Source organism: Aegilops tauschii, chromosome 7, assembly GCF_002575655.3.
Source record: "Aegilops tauschii subsp. strangulata cultivar AL8/78 chromosome 7, Aet v6.0, whole genome shotgun sequence".
Classification (NCBI taxonomy): Eukaryota; Viridiplantae; Streptophyta; class Magnoliopsida; order Poales; family Poaceae; genus Aegilops; species Aegilops tauschii.
The window spans coordinates 106883655-106899929 of NC_053041.3; positions in this window are offsets into that span (position 1 = coordinate 106883655).

Sequence of the window (16275 nt, forward strand, 5' to 3'; positions counted from 1 at the left end):
TTACAAAAATCTAGTCGATTTCACCTGACATGTTGTCATGAAGACATCGCAACAAAGGTGAGAGACACTTTGTCCAACTGTCGCCGAAAATGGTTCATGTCACATTGTCTTGGACATGTAGCCAAGTGTTGAGACAACTCTTCAAGCAAGCACCAATAAACTAATTAAGTACTAATCCACGTTTTGTCATAGATAGAAGGAATCCAATCTTTGACTATGTGCCACATGTGATGAATGAGTCGGGCCTAACTAGTTGCACGGGATAACCCACTTCTATACTCCGAAGTAAGGTCCAAACGATCAACGAAATCCTCATGTGCTGAGGTTTGACTAAAGAAATAATGACTGACCTAGTGAAGCGTGTAGAGTATGTGCTGTCTGGGTGACATAGTATGTTCTGGTTGAAGGGTGGTTGTTAGATGTAATTTAGAAAAGTTATTTCTCAATCATTTTAAATGTAACAAAACTTATAACATAGATCTATTTTTAGGAAACTTATAATATAAAGCTGGTTACAATATGTTTATGTAGTAGTTAGCTAGTTATGCAGCTTGTACTTTGCTTTCATTGCTTTTATCAATATATATACTACTAGATAGTGTATGAATAACTTTGAATATTTACCGTTGGTTGAAGCCAATCGATGAAAAATAGGTTGCAAATCCTAGCACTATTGGCCGTTGGATATCCATGGTTGAGCTTAATCTCTAGGCACAAATCTCATGATACAAGCACTAATCCTTTATTCTAGGATCTTCCATACTTTAATTATTTAAAAACATTGCAACATTGCTTTAAATGAATTACCTTTTGTTGACTTTATAATTTAGAATGCACAATATGCACAAGCTTGGAAACACAACCACTTCTCCTTTGCTCTATAATCATCCATCCTTTCATTATCCAAACTTTTTTGTTATTCATTTTTAGTGTATCATTTACAACGCACAATGCACAAACCTCATATTACAAACACTTCTTATTAGTTCTAGACTCTTCCATACTTTAGTTCTTCCACTTTTCTCCTCTTCTAAAATAATAGTCATTCATTTTTACTTTATGATTTATTTTTTGTCAAGGCTTATGACAACAGTAGCTACTCAAAATTGCAATATGAGATACCTAATGACAAATGTGTTCATATATTTCACATGAGTTTCGTGTAGTATTATGCCATGCAGTCTTCAAATATTTTTGTAATGATTTTCAATAGGATAAACTATGAAAACTATATGTACATCCACGCCATGCATATATGACTCTCAATTTACATGTTTACCTCTATTATAATGTGGTATGTCGATAGTAATTCATAAAAAATTTGATTAATTCATACTTTGGTTATCTATATAAGCTACGTACAATGTCCATGTACCTTACTAGTATGGGCTTAAAGAGGCAATTAACATCAGTGATTTCGGAGCTAGAACAGGAAGTGCGTGAGGAAAAGGTAAAGTCGTAGGTGGCCGGTCAGTTGGTGGGTGTGAACCACGATCAACGATTAATCTATGACCACGGCCGGTCGACCATCAAATTAGTTTTTAGCTCAAGGTTCACACGAGCCACTTCTGTCAGCACCCTGAACGCGATAGATCAAGTTGGCATTGGTATAATAGGACCCGGCAAGAACTCTCAGCTTTTGGTTTTGATAACACAGATTTCAAGTCTTCGCTCGTCGTCCAAGTGCGCGACATTTTTCTTTAGAGGAAGTGCGCGACAGCTTTTGGTTTTGATGGTAAAGATTCCAACTTCCATGTCTTCTCTATATGACGATCATCGATGTCATGTTTTGTCATCAAGATGAAGTCGTTGGCAAGCAAAGCAGCGCACGCCTATCGGCGTAATCATAAACATACAGAAATTTCAGAAAATATACAGTCAAAGTAATTTTTATATTACAATTTTTTAAAACATAACTTACAAGTTTAGGAAGTTACTTGCGATGGAGACAGGAGTTGAAAACTTTGTGAGCTATTTCTTTTGGTAATAATACAGGTACCAACTCTTCATTAGCTGGTCTCATCAAAATATTCAACACTATGCTCATCATCGATGTTACTAAAGAGAAGACGGCGGGGAGACGAAACAACTTCACACGCCGTAGTTCTTTTTAGGGGAAGAAGGCCAAGAAGCCCCGCAACTTAGGCCAACTCCAATGTAGACCCGGACGCATGTTTTGTTCATTTTTCGTCTGTTTGGATCGCCACTTTAGCCGCTGTCTGGTCTTGTTCGTGCCATTCTGACCAGTGCACCCAACCAGTCGACCAATTGGTCCGGCTCGGCCATTTTGTTGCCAATTTTTCTCAAATTAAACATTCTATACATATAAATCAAATGAACAAATAAAAACAAAACATTGCTCACTGTTGAGTATCGTGATTATTAGAAAACATAGAATAGACTATGAATTATTGTAGCTTGTCTTGTACTTCAAGAAGATCATGTATCCTATATATATGTCCACGAGGCTCAAGCAACAAACATCCAACACATTACACCAATCAATCATTCTCTGTCCCTTCTAACATGGTATCATCCTAACCACGATCCAAACCCTAGCTGCCGCCGCTTCCTCACCGCGCCACCCCCGGGGCGGTCGATTTCCATAATCGCCGCCAAGGGCCGCGCCGTCCATACCTAGGGTTCGTCCGCCGATTACGTTGATCGGCTGCCCTAAAAAGTCTTTTTCCCAATCATTAATTGAGGTTTTTCTCTCTCGCTGATCAATTGATCGGTGCTATTTTTTCTTTGGTTTTTCGATCTATGATGGGTAGCCGTCGTCCTCCATCATCTCCAACGCGCTACTACTCGATCATAGGCGACGACTCTCGCCTTCGCCCGGCTGCAACGCGTGCATTGGTACGGTGGCCGGTCGCGTTTACACTGGCCCATCGTCCTGCTGGCCATCCACTGCGCTGTTAAAGCATGCCCACCAGGCCATCCACGACGCTGTTAAAGCATGCATCCCGTGCAATGCATGGCATGCGTTTCCGGCCGGTTGATTGCTGTTGGCAAATCCGACCGCGCGAACATCAGATGCAGTCCTCATGCCACGTCCGGCCGTGCACAGGCACGTCGCGGATGTTTCATCGTCGGCTCGCGTCTTTTGGATCTCGCTCGCCACGTGTACGATCAGATTAACCGTCTACGTGCAGCTTCGGAGGATCTCATGAAGATTGTTTTCGAGTACAACGTCCCCCTATCGATTGAGCAACTGGCCGCCGTTCCGTTGCCTCGTCGGTTGCAGCGCCGCCACCTTGTGGTTCTTTCCGCAGTTGCATCGAATCGTGCGCTGTCGCTGCGTTGCCCTTTGGACCATAATGCTGCGGCCCGCGGTCCACCGTTGTCTTGAAGCCGTCCGTCTTGGTGGCTGCACCGACCCTCGCGTTGTCGCTGCATCACATCATTGGGCCGTAGCGAGTGTGGCACGCGGTCCCTACCGCCGCCCGTGGTTCATCCCGCGGCCGCACCGACCCGCACGCTACCGCTGCGTCGCCCCTTCGGGCTGTAGTGTCGCCGCCCGCGGTCCACCGCCGTCCCGAAGCCATCCGCTCTAGGCTGTCTCCGTGGCTGCACCGACCCTTGCGCAGCCGCTGCATCGCTCCATCGGGTCATAGCGAGCATGGCACGCGGTCCCTACCGTCGCCCCGGCCCACACGCTACCGTTGCGTTAGCCTTTCCGGCTGTAGCGCCGCGGCACGCGGTCCACTTCGCCATCCACGTGTGTCGACTTCTGTGTGGTATGCACCGCCCCGCCTTCCTAGGCACGGGAACGGCACCGTCCGCGTCAGTCTTCGTCATGCTGTCAGGTTTTTCTTCGCCTATTTCAAGCACCGCCATCGCGCTCCTAACCGCCGCCTCCTCAGGTCGCCACCGCCGCTCTTCTTCCCATTCCGGCGACTACCTCGACACCAGCCACCCCGACTCAACATCGACCATGGCGTCCCTCGCACGGTTACCTCGATCACGGCTACATCGACATCGGCACAAAGAGCTATCGCTTTGCTTGAGCAACCTCGTCGGTTTTCACTCCAGCCACAACTTCCGTGATGCGTCGACCGTTTCGATTGTGGGGGGATGTCTGTCGGCTTACCTTCAGATTATTCTCCAGTCTCACCGTCTGCGTCGCTACTACTGTGATCGCGGGGGAATGTTGAGTATCGTGATTATTAGGAAACATAGGATAGACTAGGAATTATTCTAGATTGTCTTGTACTTCAAGAAGATCATGTACTCCTATATATATGCCACGAGGCTCAAGCAATAAACATCAATTGCATTACACCAATCAACCCCTCTATATCCCTTCTAATACTCACGATTACACAAATATGTGAAATAGTTTTTTATTACAACACAATAAATAAAATCGCATAGTTTACAACCAAATGAATTTGAAATTGTAACAAATATATTGAAACAAAAAGAGCAGATATATCTATTGGTTGCCTTTGTGAGTCCACATATACTCAACCAAATTATTTTGAAGTTGAATATGAGTTGTCCAATCATGCATTCCCTGATAAAATTGGGTGAGTTGTGCATATGTTGCCACTCCATAAGGCTCGTTCTCACCCTGGAAATTAATCTTGTCAGGGGTTTGGGCGACATATGCCAAAGGATGGCTTATTATGGTGGGAGCTAGTAAGACGTCACCGGTGCCTGGAAACGGGATAAGGCGTAGACACGAACGCCGGCGCACTTTACCCAGGTTCGGGGCTCTCCTAGGAGATAACACCCCTAGTCCTGCTCTGCGGGGTCTCCGCATGATCACTAACTCAACAAGTGACTACAAGTGCTCCTTGAGCTGTTTGGCTAGAGGAGGAAGAAGGGCAGGGCTGGCTCTACTCCTCTCTCTACGTGGTGTGTGTAGTATCTCAGGGACTGAACCCTTTGCATGGGTGCCCTGGGGGGGGGTTATATAGGCCCACCCCCAGGGGTACAATGGTAATCTGGCCGGGTGGTAGGACCCGGCTGTCAGCGTCTCTAGTCGCCGGCTTCTTCGCCGGCAGCTGGGGCCCGCCGCCTGGTGTGTCCCGCCGGCTGTCTCGTACTCGGCCGACAGGGCGCTCCCACCGCTAGCGGGTCTTGCCGGCTGCTTAGTACTGTAGCCGTGCCGCTCATGATGTGTGCTTTGTCGGGGGGAGCGTGGCTACAGTCCTGCCGCCTGGTGGGCGTTCACTGTAGCCACTCCCCGTCTCTTCTGATTAATGGTGGAGGGCCGCCTGGTCAGGAGTCGGCCTCCCCACAAGCCGGCTGATCAAGGCTCGCCGTCTTCTGGCTTCTCACGGACAGGTGGGACCTGCCGCCTGTAGGCCGTACCGACAGTCCGTCATGGGAGCATGGCCTTCTCTGCCATGGATGATGTCATGGGCTGTGTGGAAACAGTGCCGCGCCGGGCGAGGGGTGTCCGCCCAGTTCGCTGCACTGTGGCCACGCTCCACCCTGGATTCGGTGGTGGCAGACTGCACTATAGCCACGCCCCGTCTCGTCGTGTTTATGTGGGTGCTAACTTCGAGGGCACGAGGGGCCGCCTACTAGGAGTCGGCCTCTCTAGAGTCCGCTTGCTAGGAGTCGGCCCACTCGGAGGTCGTCTTCTGAGTTTTGCTGCCTCCTGGCAGCCGGCCGTTTGGACTAGCCGGCCCCAGGAAGGCGGCCTTCCGCCTTTGATTCTTGAGGGGCGCAGCCGGCCCCGATGTCTTGAAATACCATGGGAGGCTGATGAGGCTACCCGTGGTCATTTACTCCGACAGTAGTCCCCGAAGCTGGTGGGGCGCCACGGCTGAGAGAGGTGAGGAGCCTCAGCGGCTTCCTACTCCGAGTGGTCTGGCTGATCTTGCTTCGTCCGTCTTCCGGAGTGCCGACTGTCAGGAGTCGGTCATGACCAGGCCGGCCGCCTGGTGATTTTGAAGCGTCGTGGTGGGAGCCAGGTGGCACGCCAGCCGGGCGCCAGGCTTGCCGCCCGCTACCCGCGTGCCACGCGGCGCCAGCCTGCCAGCCCACGCGCGCGACGGGACGTTGCTGTAGGCTGGGGCCCACCACTACCGTGCCCCGGCGAACGCGCGGATCCGCTGCGGCCGAGGCGGATGGTTAGGACTCCATGGCGCAGTAACTACACGCCGTTACTGCACGGTAATTGCAGGGTCGTGGGGGTCGTGGGCGCAGTTAATCCCACGACCTCCCACGTTCTCGCCCCCTCGTCTCCGCCGCTTGGGCTATAAGTAGGGAGAGGAGGGGGATGGCAGACGCACGCGCGCACTCCTCTCCCTTCTCCTTTCTCCTCTTTGCTGCTGCCGCCGCACTCCCGCATCTTGCCGAAGTGCTACCGTAGCCCATCGTCGCCGGGCCCGTATTCCCCGCAGCGTCGCTGCTCCGCCGTGGTCTTGCACGTTCATCACCGCGCCGTGCCTCCGTCGGCTCGAGCTCTTATGGCGCGCGAGCGGGCCGGCGACTGGGACGGCTCGAATGTCCACGACGACCACCTCTCCTTCCTCCGCCAAACGCGGCGGCTGCCTGGCGCGGGCTATGTATAGGTACGCACCCCGCCGGAGAAGGAGATCACGCCAGCGCCGGAAGACGGCGAACGCATCGTCTTCCGGTCGCATTTCCTTCGTGGCTTCGGCCTGCCGGCTAGCGGCTTCTTCCATTCCTTCCTCCAATTCTATCGCCTCCAGCGGCACCACCTCACACCGAACACGGTGGTGCTGCTGTCCGCCTTCGTTACTCTCTGCGAGGGTTACCTTGGCGTTCTCCCCACCCTTGAGCTCTGGGGGGAGTTCTTCTACACCAAGCTCGGCACCGCCGTCAAGGGGGAGGCGGCCCAGTGCGGAGACTTCATCGCGGTGCGACGTCCGAGCTCCGGGAACAGCTTCCCGTCCATCAGCTTGACACAGTCGGTCAAGCTGTGGCAAAAATCTTACTTCTATGTCAACAATGTCCACCCGATGGCCGACTTCGTGAACTTGTCGGCTTATACAGCCGGCCCGCCGGCTGAACCCCGCACCAACTGGACTTTCAAGCCGAGGACGCTGTCGGCCGCCTCCACCGTCGCCATCGCTCGGCTCAAGGAGATGACGGAGTCGGAGGGCCTCAAGGGGTCAGACCTACTAACCGCCTTCGTGGTGTACCGGGTGCTACCTCTACAAGGCCGGCCTCATCTGATCAGCCGGATGAGCGGGCATCGAGACCCGTGCCAGATGTGCACCAAGGAGATGCCGGACACGGAAGTGGCCCGGCTGGTGAACTATATCTCGAACTGCAAGCTCTCGGAGGCAGAGTGGCAGTTCGGCAAGCGACCATACTCCCGCGCAGACCCGCCGCCCGCGGTGAGTCCTCAACTCTTTTCTCTTTATTTGCCGGGTTCTGCTTTGCCGCCTGATCAGTCGTTCACGATGCAGATCTTCACAACCCAGCTGGCAGCCGACGCACTGGAACAGGGTCAGGAGTACCCGCCGGACCGGTCAGTGAGTGACGCGGACGCCCCCGACTTGGGGGCGGCCGCCCTGGAAGAAGACGATGCCACATGTGGAGGTGGCGGAGCAGGCGGAGTCGAGGACTGGCCCGACGACTACAAGAAGGAGGCCGAACCGCGCCACTCGCAGAGCGTCGATAGGCCGGGCGCGAGCTCCTCAGCGGCGCCGACCGCACCAGGCGGCGCGCCGAAGCGCCGAGCCGGCCCGGCGCTGTTCGACAGCCGACCAAAAAAGCCCCGAAACACGGCCGCCGCGACCAGGCGGCAGGAGGCCGCCGCCAAGGCGGCCCAGTTCCAGAAGGCCCCGAAGCAGCCACCCATGGTGTCTTCGTAAGTGTTTGCTATCTCTTGCGCTTTCTTTTTCTTCTTTCTTGCAAACTCCTTCTGAGTTTCTTCTTTTCCTTGTTTGAACAGGGCCCTGCTCTCTCTTGAGCGGTCAGACTCTGCTTTCGTGATTGGGGCGACGGAAGGTTCCGCCAGCACCCGCCGTGTTGACCCGCGCGCCGAGCTCCAGGCGGCAACGGAGTGGAACGCACAGGAGGCACGCAAGGAGCGGGAGGAGGCGGAGCGGCAGAAGGCGGCGGCCACCAAGGCGGCGCAGGATGAAGCCGACGCGGCCACCAAAGCTCAGGCCGACGCTGCGGCCAAGGAGCGGGCGGACGCGGCCGCCAAGGCGCAGGAGGGGGAGGTGGCCCACAGCCAGGCTCCGCAACTTGTCGTCCCACTGTGCTCCGCGCCACCCGCGCCCGAGATCCCGGCGCCGACTGGGGGAGCCGGCAATGACCAGCCGGTCATGGAGAGGGGAGGGGGCGACGTCATCATCTTGGGGGCAGAGGTGCTCCCGCAAGCGCCGACTGCCAATGCGCAGGGCAGTCGGCCTGAAGTGCCACCGGCGCCACCAGCTGACAACGAGTTGGTGGTGGGCTTGACTCCGGTGGTCCGCACTCTGGGACGCCGTCGTTCGGAGAAGGCGGCGTCCGCGCCAAGGCCGCTGGACTTTGGGCCGCAAGTTCTTCGACCCCTGACGCCGAGGCCAGCAGCGCCGCCCCACCAGGGTGGACTCCTGGGGGCGGGACGGGCGTGCTGAATCGGGCGGCGAATGACGTCTGGGCCCATCTTCAGGCCCAAGGCGCCGCCCTCCAACAGTACACAAAGGAGTTCTTGGCGATGCGCGCAGCCATCCGGGTATGTCTCTTGATTGCTTGTTTTTGATTCTTGCGATCTTCTCGAAATCTTCTATGGGGGCGCGCCAGCGCACCCACTGGGTGTAGCCCCCGAGTTCCGGGCCAGCTGCTGAGCAGGCGGCTCGGAACTTAAAAGGAAGTTCTGAGTGCCAACCTTTTTCTTTTCTCTTCTGTTGTCTTCGTTGTAGGACTACCACAACATCCGCGCGTCCGCCTTCAACTCCCATGTCTGGGAGCTGGCCAAGCGGACCGCCGACCTGTCCGACAGCCGGAGTGAGCACTCCGCCCTTATTCTCGCGGGGGCGCGCCAGCGCACCCGCGGGGTGTAGCCCCCGAGATTCGGGCCGACTGCTGAGCAATCGGGTCGGATCTTCCAGTAACTACTTTTTTCTTTTGTTGATTCACTGACTGTCTTTTCTTTCTTGTCTTCTGTAGGAGCCAATGCCACCTTGCAGCAGCAGCTGGGCGAGGCCCAAACCGCGCTGCGTGCTAAGGAGGAGGAGTGTGGCAAGGCGGCCAAGGAGCGTGACCGTCTGGCCAAGAATCTGGCTGACCAGGCGGATCAGCACAAGGCGGCCCTCCAGACAACGAAGGACGGCGAGGCCAGCCTCCTGGCCGAGTTCGAGACTGAGCGTTCGAGCTGGGCCAAGAAGGAGAAGGCGCTGAATGACGGCTATGGAGATATCGAAGACATGATCGACGGTGAGTTGCCTCTTCCTTTTGAACAGCCGCCGACTGCTGCAGAAGTCGGCTTCTGGCTTCTAATATTTTCTTCTTGTGCAGAATTCTTCCCTGGCTACGCCGTTGCTGCCAGTCAGGCCATTGAGGCACACCGTGACGAGCGAAGGAGCGAAGGTGCGGAAATCGCGCCCAACGCACCCCAGACCCTCAACGAGCAGCTTCTCGCCATCCAGGCGCGCCTTCAGCCGGCTCATCGAATGCTTCGCCGTTTGCAGCGCGTCGGAGCCCAGGTGGTGCCCGCCCTCTGGCCAGAAGCCAAAGTTCCGCGCACTCCTCGTCGAACTGCCGACTGGCTTGAAGTGGCAGTTGGCCGTCTTGAGGCGTGGAAAGGCTCTTCGGCCCGGGCGGGTGCACGCAGGGCCTTGGAATTCGTCAAGGCCTGGTATCCCGGGCTGAACCTCGACCAGTTGGCCACCTTCCGGCAGGAGGCCACCGGGGAGTTGGCGGTGGTGGCAGCTAAGCTTACTCAGCGTGCGGCGGCGATCGCCGAGTACACCAATACCGATAACTTCATCCCCGAGCTGGACGCGAAGGGTGTCGAGCTGCCACCCAACTAGTTCGGGCTGAACCCGGCTGATGACGAGGACTCGATGGAGGAGATCTCCTCCAGCGACGAAGGTGAGGACGAGGAGGGCGAGGATGGTGAAGACGACGCGCCGGAGGACGGAGTGGATGGGAAGTCGGAGCGGATGGCCAGCGTCAGCTCGACCGCGCCTCGAGCAACGAGCTGCGTGTGAGCACGTCAACTACTGTTGAAGGCGACCAAGCCGAGACCCGCCAGCCGACTGATGAGGACATATACCTGGGGTAGGGTAATAGGCCCGACCTATACGTCCTACCTAAGGTCCTTGTCCTAGAAGCAAAGAAGTTCAAGAGCAAATAGAGAGGGCTCAACAAAGGTGTCGAGTGTTATCCACTCGACCTACCATTGAGTCGGAGATCCCTCCTTATTTAGGTCACTCGACCACTCAACCACTCGACGTGCAGAAGACCTAAAGCCACTCCGCGCAGCAACGGTCGGGCGTTTACTCATAGACTTAATGATCATTTATAGCACTTTATTATTGACGTTACCTAAAACGCTCTCACTTTATGTACATTGAATCCTGTGTAACAGAGGGGAGCTGGGGTCCTGGCGCACTCTATATAAGCCACCCCCCTCCTCTGAGACAAGGGTTCGCACCCCCTGTAACACACACACGCATATAATCCAGTCGACCGCCTCCGGGCTCCGAGACGTAGGGCTGTTACTTCCTCCGAGAAGGGTCTGAACTCGTAAAACTCTTGCGTACAACTTCTCCATAGCTAGGATCTTGCCTCTACATCCCTACCCCCCATTCTACTGTCAGACTTAGAACCATGACACCGACCGCTCCACCAGCTGGCGTAGCCGACTCCACCAAGTATGCTACCGGAGAAGAGGAGGATCGGCTCCGGAGATATGTCTCTGAGTCGAATGATGGAAATTGCAACCAAGTATGCTAACGGAGAAGAGGAGGATCGGCTCCGGAGTGGCAAGCACAAAGCAGTCGCCCATGAAACCGGGGGAGGGAACTCCAGTCGGAAGCAGAAGCGCAAAGCCGAGCCAGCTGCTCCTGGAGAAATCTTAGCCATGACTCAAGGAAAGTTCAAGGGGAAGCCCAAAGGGCCATGGAACCCCAGGAAAGTAAAAGATCAAGATGGAAATGATGTGTTGGATTTACCATGCCACATTCACATCAAAAAAGATGAGGAGGGTAATCTCATTTACCCGAAACATACCACTCGACAATGTCGGCTCCTAATCCAGCAATTCTGAGAGAAACAACCCAAAGAAAAGGAGAAAGAATCGGACAAAGTTGAGGATAAGAAAGAGGATGATGATGGTTACCCCATGTCAATTCCACTCTGATGATTTTTGCTGATGTTGAGACCAAGAGTCGACTGAAAGTCATCAACAGAGAAGTGAACATGGTCGCTCCGGTGATGCCCAGTTATTTAAAGTGGTCCCAGACTGCCATTACATTCGACCAGTCTGATCACCCGACACACATAGCCACCCCTGGGAGGCAAGCGTTGGTGGTCGACCCAGTCGTCGAAGGCACTCGGTTGACTAAGGTTCTGATGGATGGTGGCAGTGGTCTGAATATACTGTATGCGGAGACCTTGAAAGGAATGGGCATTCCGATGTCCAGACTCAGTGAAAGCAATATGAGTTTCCATGGGGTTATTCCTGGCAAGAAGGCTGAGTCACCCGGCCAGATCGCCCTCGATGTGGTTTTCGGTGATTCCAAGAATTACCGCAAGGAAAAGTTGACGTTTGAAGTCGTCGATTTTCAGAGTGCTTATCATGCTATTCTGGGCAGGCCGGCTTATGCACGTTTCATGGCTCGACCATGTTACGTTTACCTTAAATTGAAGATGCCTGGTCCTAAAGGAGTGATCACTGGCAATCGGAAGAAGGCAGAAGAGTGCTTCCAGAAGGGCTCAAAGATCGCCGATGCACAGATGGCAGTTGTGGAATTACAGGAGTATCAAAAAAATGCAGATCCGAGTGATTTGTTGGGAGCTAAGAAGCCTGCCACGGATTCAGCATTTCAGTCGTCTGGTGAAACGAAGCCGATTCATATTCACCCGACCGATCCCAATGCTGCCCCGACTCACATCTCGACAACACTCGACTCCAAATAGGAAGAAGCGCTCATCCAGTTCCTCTGTGAGAACTGAGACATCTTTGCATGGAAACCTTCTGACATGCCGGGTGTTCCCAGGGGGCTGGCTGAGCACCGTTTGCAAGTCGACCCAAAAGTGAAACCGGTCAAAGAACATCTTCAACGGTCCACCGTGCAGAAGAGAAAAGCAATCGGTGAAGAAGTGGCTCGGCTCATAGCAGCTGAGTTTATCCGAGAGATTTACCACTCCGAGTGGCTAGCCAATGTTGTCATGGTCCCCAAGAAGGACGACTCACTTCGCATGTGCATTGATTTCAAACATATCAATCGGGCCTGCCCGAAAGATCACTTTGCTCTCCCCCGCATTGATCAAATTGTCGACTCGACTGCAGGGTGTGAGCGCTTGTCCTTTTTGGACGCTTATTCCGGGTATCATCAGATCTGACTGTATGGACCCGATGAGATAAAAACAGCTTTCATCACTCCATTTGGGTGCTTCTGTTATGTCACCATGCCATTCAGCCTGAAAAATGCTGGAGCCACATTCATGAGGATGATTCAGAAGTGTTTACTCACTCAAATCAGTCGGAATGTGGAAGCATACATGGATGACATTGTGGTCAAGTCACGTAAAGGTTCCGACCTGTTGGCTGACCTTGCTGAAACTTTTGCCAACCTCAGAAGGTATGATATCAACCTTAATCCATCAAAGTGCACATTCGGAGTTTCGGGCGGAAAATTACTCGGTTTCCTCATTTCCGAACAAGGGATCGACGCTAACCCAGAGAAAGTTGGTGCCATTCTCCGAATGAAACGCCCTGTGCGTGTGCACAATGTCCAGAAGTTTACAGGTTGTTTGGCCGCCTTGAGTCGATTCATTTCTCGCCTCGGTGAAAACGCATTGCCTCTTTACCGACTAATGAAGAAGTCTGATAAGTTCGAGTGGACTCCTGAAGCTGATGCAGCATTTGCAGAGCTCAAAGCCCTGCTTTCCACCCAGCCGGTGCTTGCTGCCCCAATCAGCAAAGATCCTTTACTGCTTTACATTGAGCCACTGGACAAGTTGTCAGTACGGTACTCACGGTCGAGCGAGAAGAGGAAGGAAACGCCTATAAAGTTCAGCGCCCAGTATATTATGTTTCTAAAGTTTTGACTCCATCAAAGCAAAGATATCCACATTATCAGAAGCTTGTTTATGGGATTTATATGACCACGAAGAAGGTTGCACATTATTTCTCTGACCACTCCATTACAGTCGTCAGCGACGCTCCATTATCAGAGATTCTGAACAACAGAGATGCAACTGGTCGAGTGGCAAAGTGGGCGATTGAACTCCTTCCCTTGGATATTAAGTTTGAGGCAAAGAAAGCTATCAAGTCCCAAGCAATAGCAGATTTCCTCGCCAAGTGGATCGAACAGCAACTGCCGACTCAAGTCCACTCGGAGCACTGGACCATGTTCTTTGATGGTTCCAAGATCCTGAATGGTTCCGGTGCTGGGGTGGTACTGGTATCCCCCCGAGAAGACAAGCCCAGATATGTTCTCCAGATTCACTTTGATTCCTCAAATAACGAAGCGGAATATGAAGCACTCTTATATGGGTTACGTATTGCCATCTCACTCGGCGTCCGTCGCCTCATGGTCTACGGCGACTCAGATTTGGTAGTCAATCAAGTGATGAAGGAGTGGGACGTCAGAAGCCCAGCTATGACTGGTTACTGCAATGCAGTGAGGAAGTTGGAAAAGAAATTTGAGGGGTTAGAGCTCCATCATATACCCCGACTGAAAAATCAAGCAGCCGATGATTTGCCAAAGATAGGTTCCAAGTGGGAAGCCATTCCCAACAACGTGTTTTTAGAACACATTCATACACCTTCAGTTCAAGAAGATCCTTTCACTAAAGAGCCCCCGCAGCCTAAGAGTGCCACAGATCCGACTGAAGTCGAACTCCCAGCCATGGTCGACCTGATCATGGAGGTTTTGGTCATCACTCCTGACTGGACAGTGCCATACATTGCGTATATCCTTAGGAAGGAACTCCCAGAGGATGAAGAAGAGGCTCGACAGATCGTCCGTCGATCCAAAGCCTTTACTGTGATAGGAGGACAACTGTTCAGGGAAAGTGTAACTGGAGTCAGCCAGAAATGCATAATACCAGAAGAAGGTCGAATGATCCTCAACGACATCCACTCGGGGACCTGTGGTCACCATGCGTCCTCTCGGACCATTGTGGCCAAAGCATACCGAGCTGGATTTTATTGGCCACGAGCAAATGAAATGGCGAAAGATATAGTCGACAATTGTGAAGGTTGCCAGTTTTACTCCAATATGTCCCACAAGCCTGCGTCAGCCCTGAAGACTATTCCACTCGTCTGGCCCTTTGCTGTTTGGGGATTGGATATGGCTAGACCCCTGAGGACTGGTAGGAGCGGCTTCACTCATGTGCTTGTAGCAGTCGACAAGTTTACCAAATGGATTGAAGCCAAGCCTATCAAGAATCTTGAGGCCAATACTGCCGTCAGTTTCATCAGAGAATTGACATTCAGATATGGAGTTCCGCACAACATCATCACTGACAACGGGTCGAACTTCGATTCTGATGAGTTCAGAGCCTTCTGTGCTTCCCAAGGCACACGAGTCGACTATGCTTCAGTTGCCCACCCGCAGTTGAATGGACAAGCAGAAAGAGCAAATGGCTTGATTCTCAAAGGACCGAAACCCCGACTGATGCGTGATCTCAAGCACGCAGCAGGCGCCTGGGTCGATGAACTTCCATCAGTTCTTTGGGGATTGAGGACAACTCCCAATCGGTCGACTGGCCGAACTCCATTCTTCTTGGTTTATGGAGCTGAAGCTGTTCTGCCGAGTGACTTACTTCACAATGCACCCCGAGTCGAGCTCTTCTCTGAAGATGAAGCAGAACAGGCCCGGCAGGACGCAGTCGATCTCCTAGAGGAGGAAAGAGAGATGGCCTTAATCCGGTCGACCATTTATCAGCAAGACTTGCGACGATTCCACGCCAGAAACGTGAGGGGCCGAGCCTTTCAAGAGGGAGACTTGGTTCTTCGAGTGGATCAGCAGAAACCACACAAGCTCGCCCCTGCTTGGGAAGGTCCCTTCATTGTCACCAGAGTTCTCCACAATGGAGCATACCATCTTTACAATGTCGAGCATCAGAAAGACGAGCCACGGGCTTGGAACGCGGAGCTGCTCCGCCCCTTTTATACTTAAGTACTCATTCGGATGAGATGTAATAAGAAATACCTTTATAGTTTGTTTATCAAAGACAAGAGCTTTACAGTCTTCCTAAATGGTTGTTGTTACTTTTGTTTGCGTCTGAAATCCCCCAGTGGGTGACTTTGCCGCGAATCCGTTTCGCCTAAAGTTTGAAAAATCCTACCGAGTGATGAGCAAGCCTCTCACTTGGGGGCTTAGCCGCGAATCCGTTTCGCCTAAGTTTGAAAAATCCTACCGAGTGATGAGCAAGCCTCTCACTCGGGGGCTTAGCTGCAGTCCAGTACTCGCCTAAGTGTGAAAAAATCCTACCGAGTGATGAGCAAGCCTCTCACTCGGGGGCTTAGCTGCAGTCCAGTACTCGCCTAAGTGTGAAAAAATCCTACCGAGTGGTGAGCAAGCCTCTCACTTGGGGGCTTAGCTGCAGTCCAGTACTCGCCTAAGTGTGAAAAAATCCTACCGAGTGGTGAGCAAGCCTCTCACTCGGGGGCTTAGCTGCAGTCCAGTACTCGCCTAAGTGTGAAAAATCCTACCGAGTGGTGAGCAAGCCTCTCACTCGGGGGCTTAGCTGCAGTCCAGTACTCACCTAAGTGTGAAAAAATCCTACCGAGTGGTGAGCAACCCTCCCACTCGGGGGCTTAGCTGCAGTCCAGTACTCGTCTAAGTTTGAAAAATCCTACCGAGTGGAGAGCAACCCTCCCACTCGGGGGCTTAGCTGCAGTCCAGTACTCGCCTAAGTTTGAAAAATCCTACCGAGTGGTGAGCAACCCTCCCACTCGGGGGCTTAGCTGCAGTCCAGTACTCGCCTAAGTTTGAAAAATCCTACCGAGTGGTGAGCAACCCTCCCACTCGGGGGCTTAGCTGCCGTCCAGTACTCACCTAAGTTTGAAACACATCCCTATCCGCAAGGACGACGAGGTGCAGGTCGACTACAACCTTCTCCTCGGAGCTACGCCACAAATACAATGTACACTCCATCCCTATCCGCAAGGAC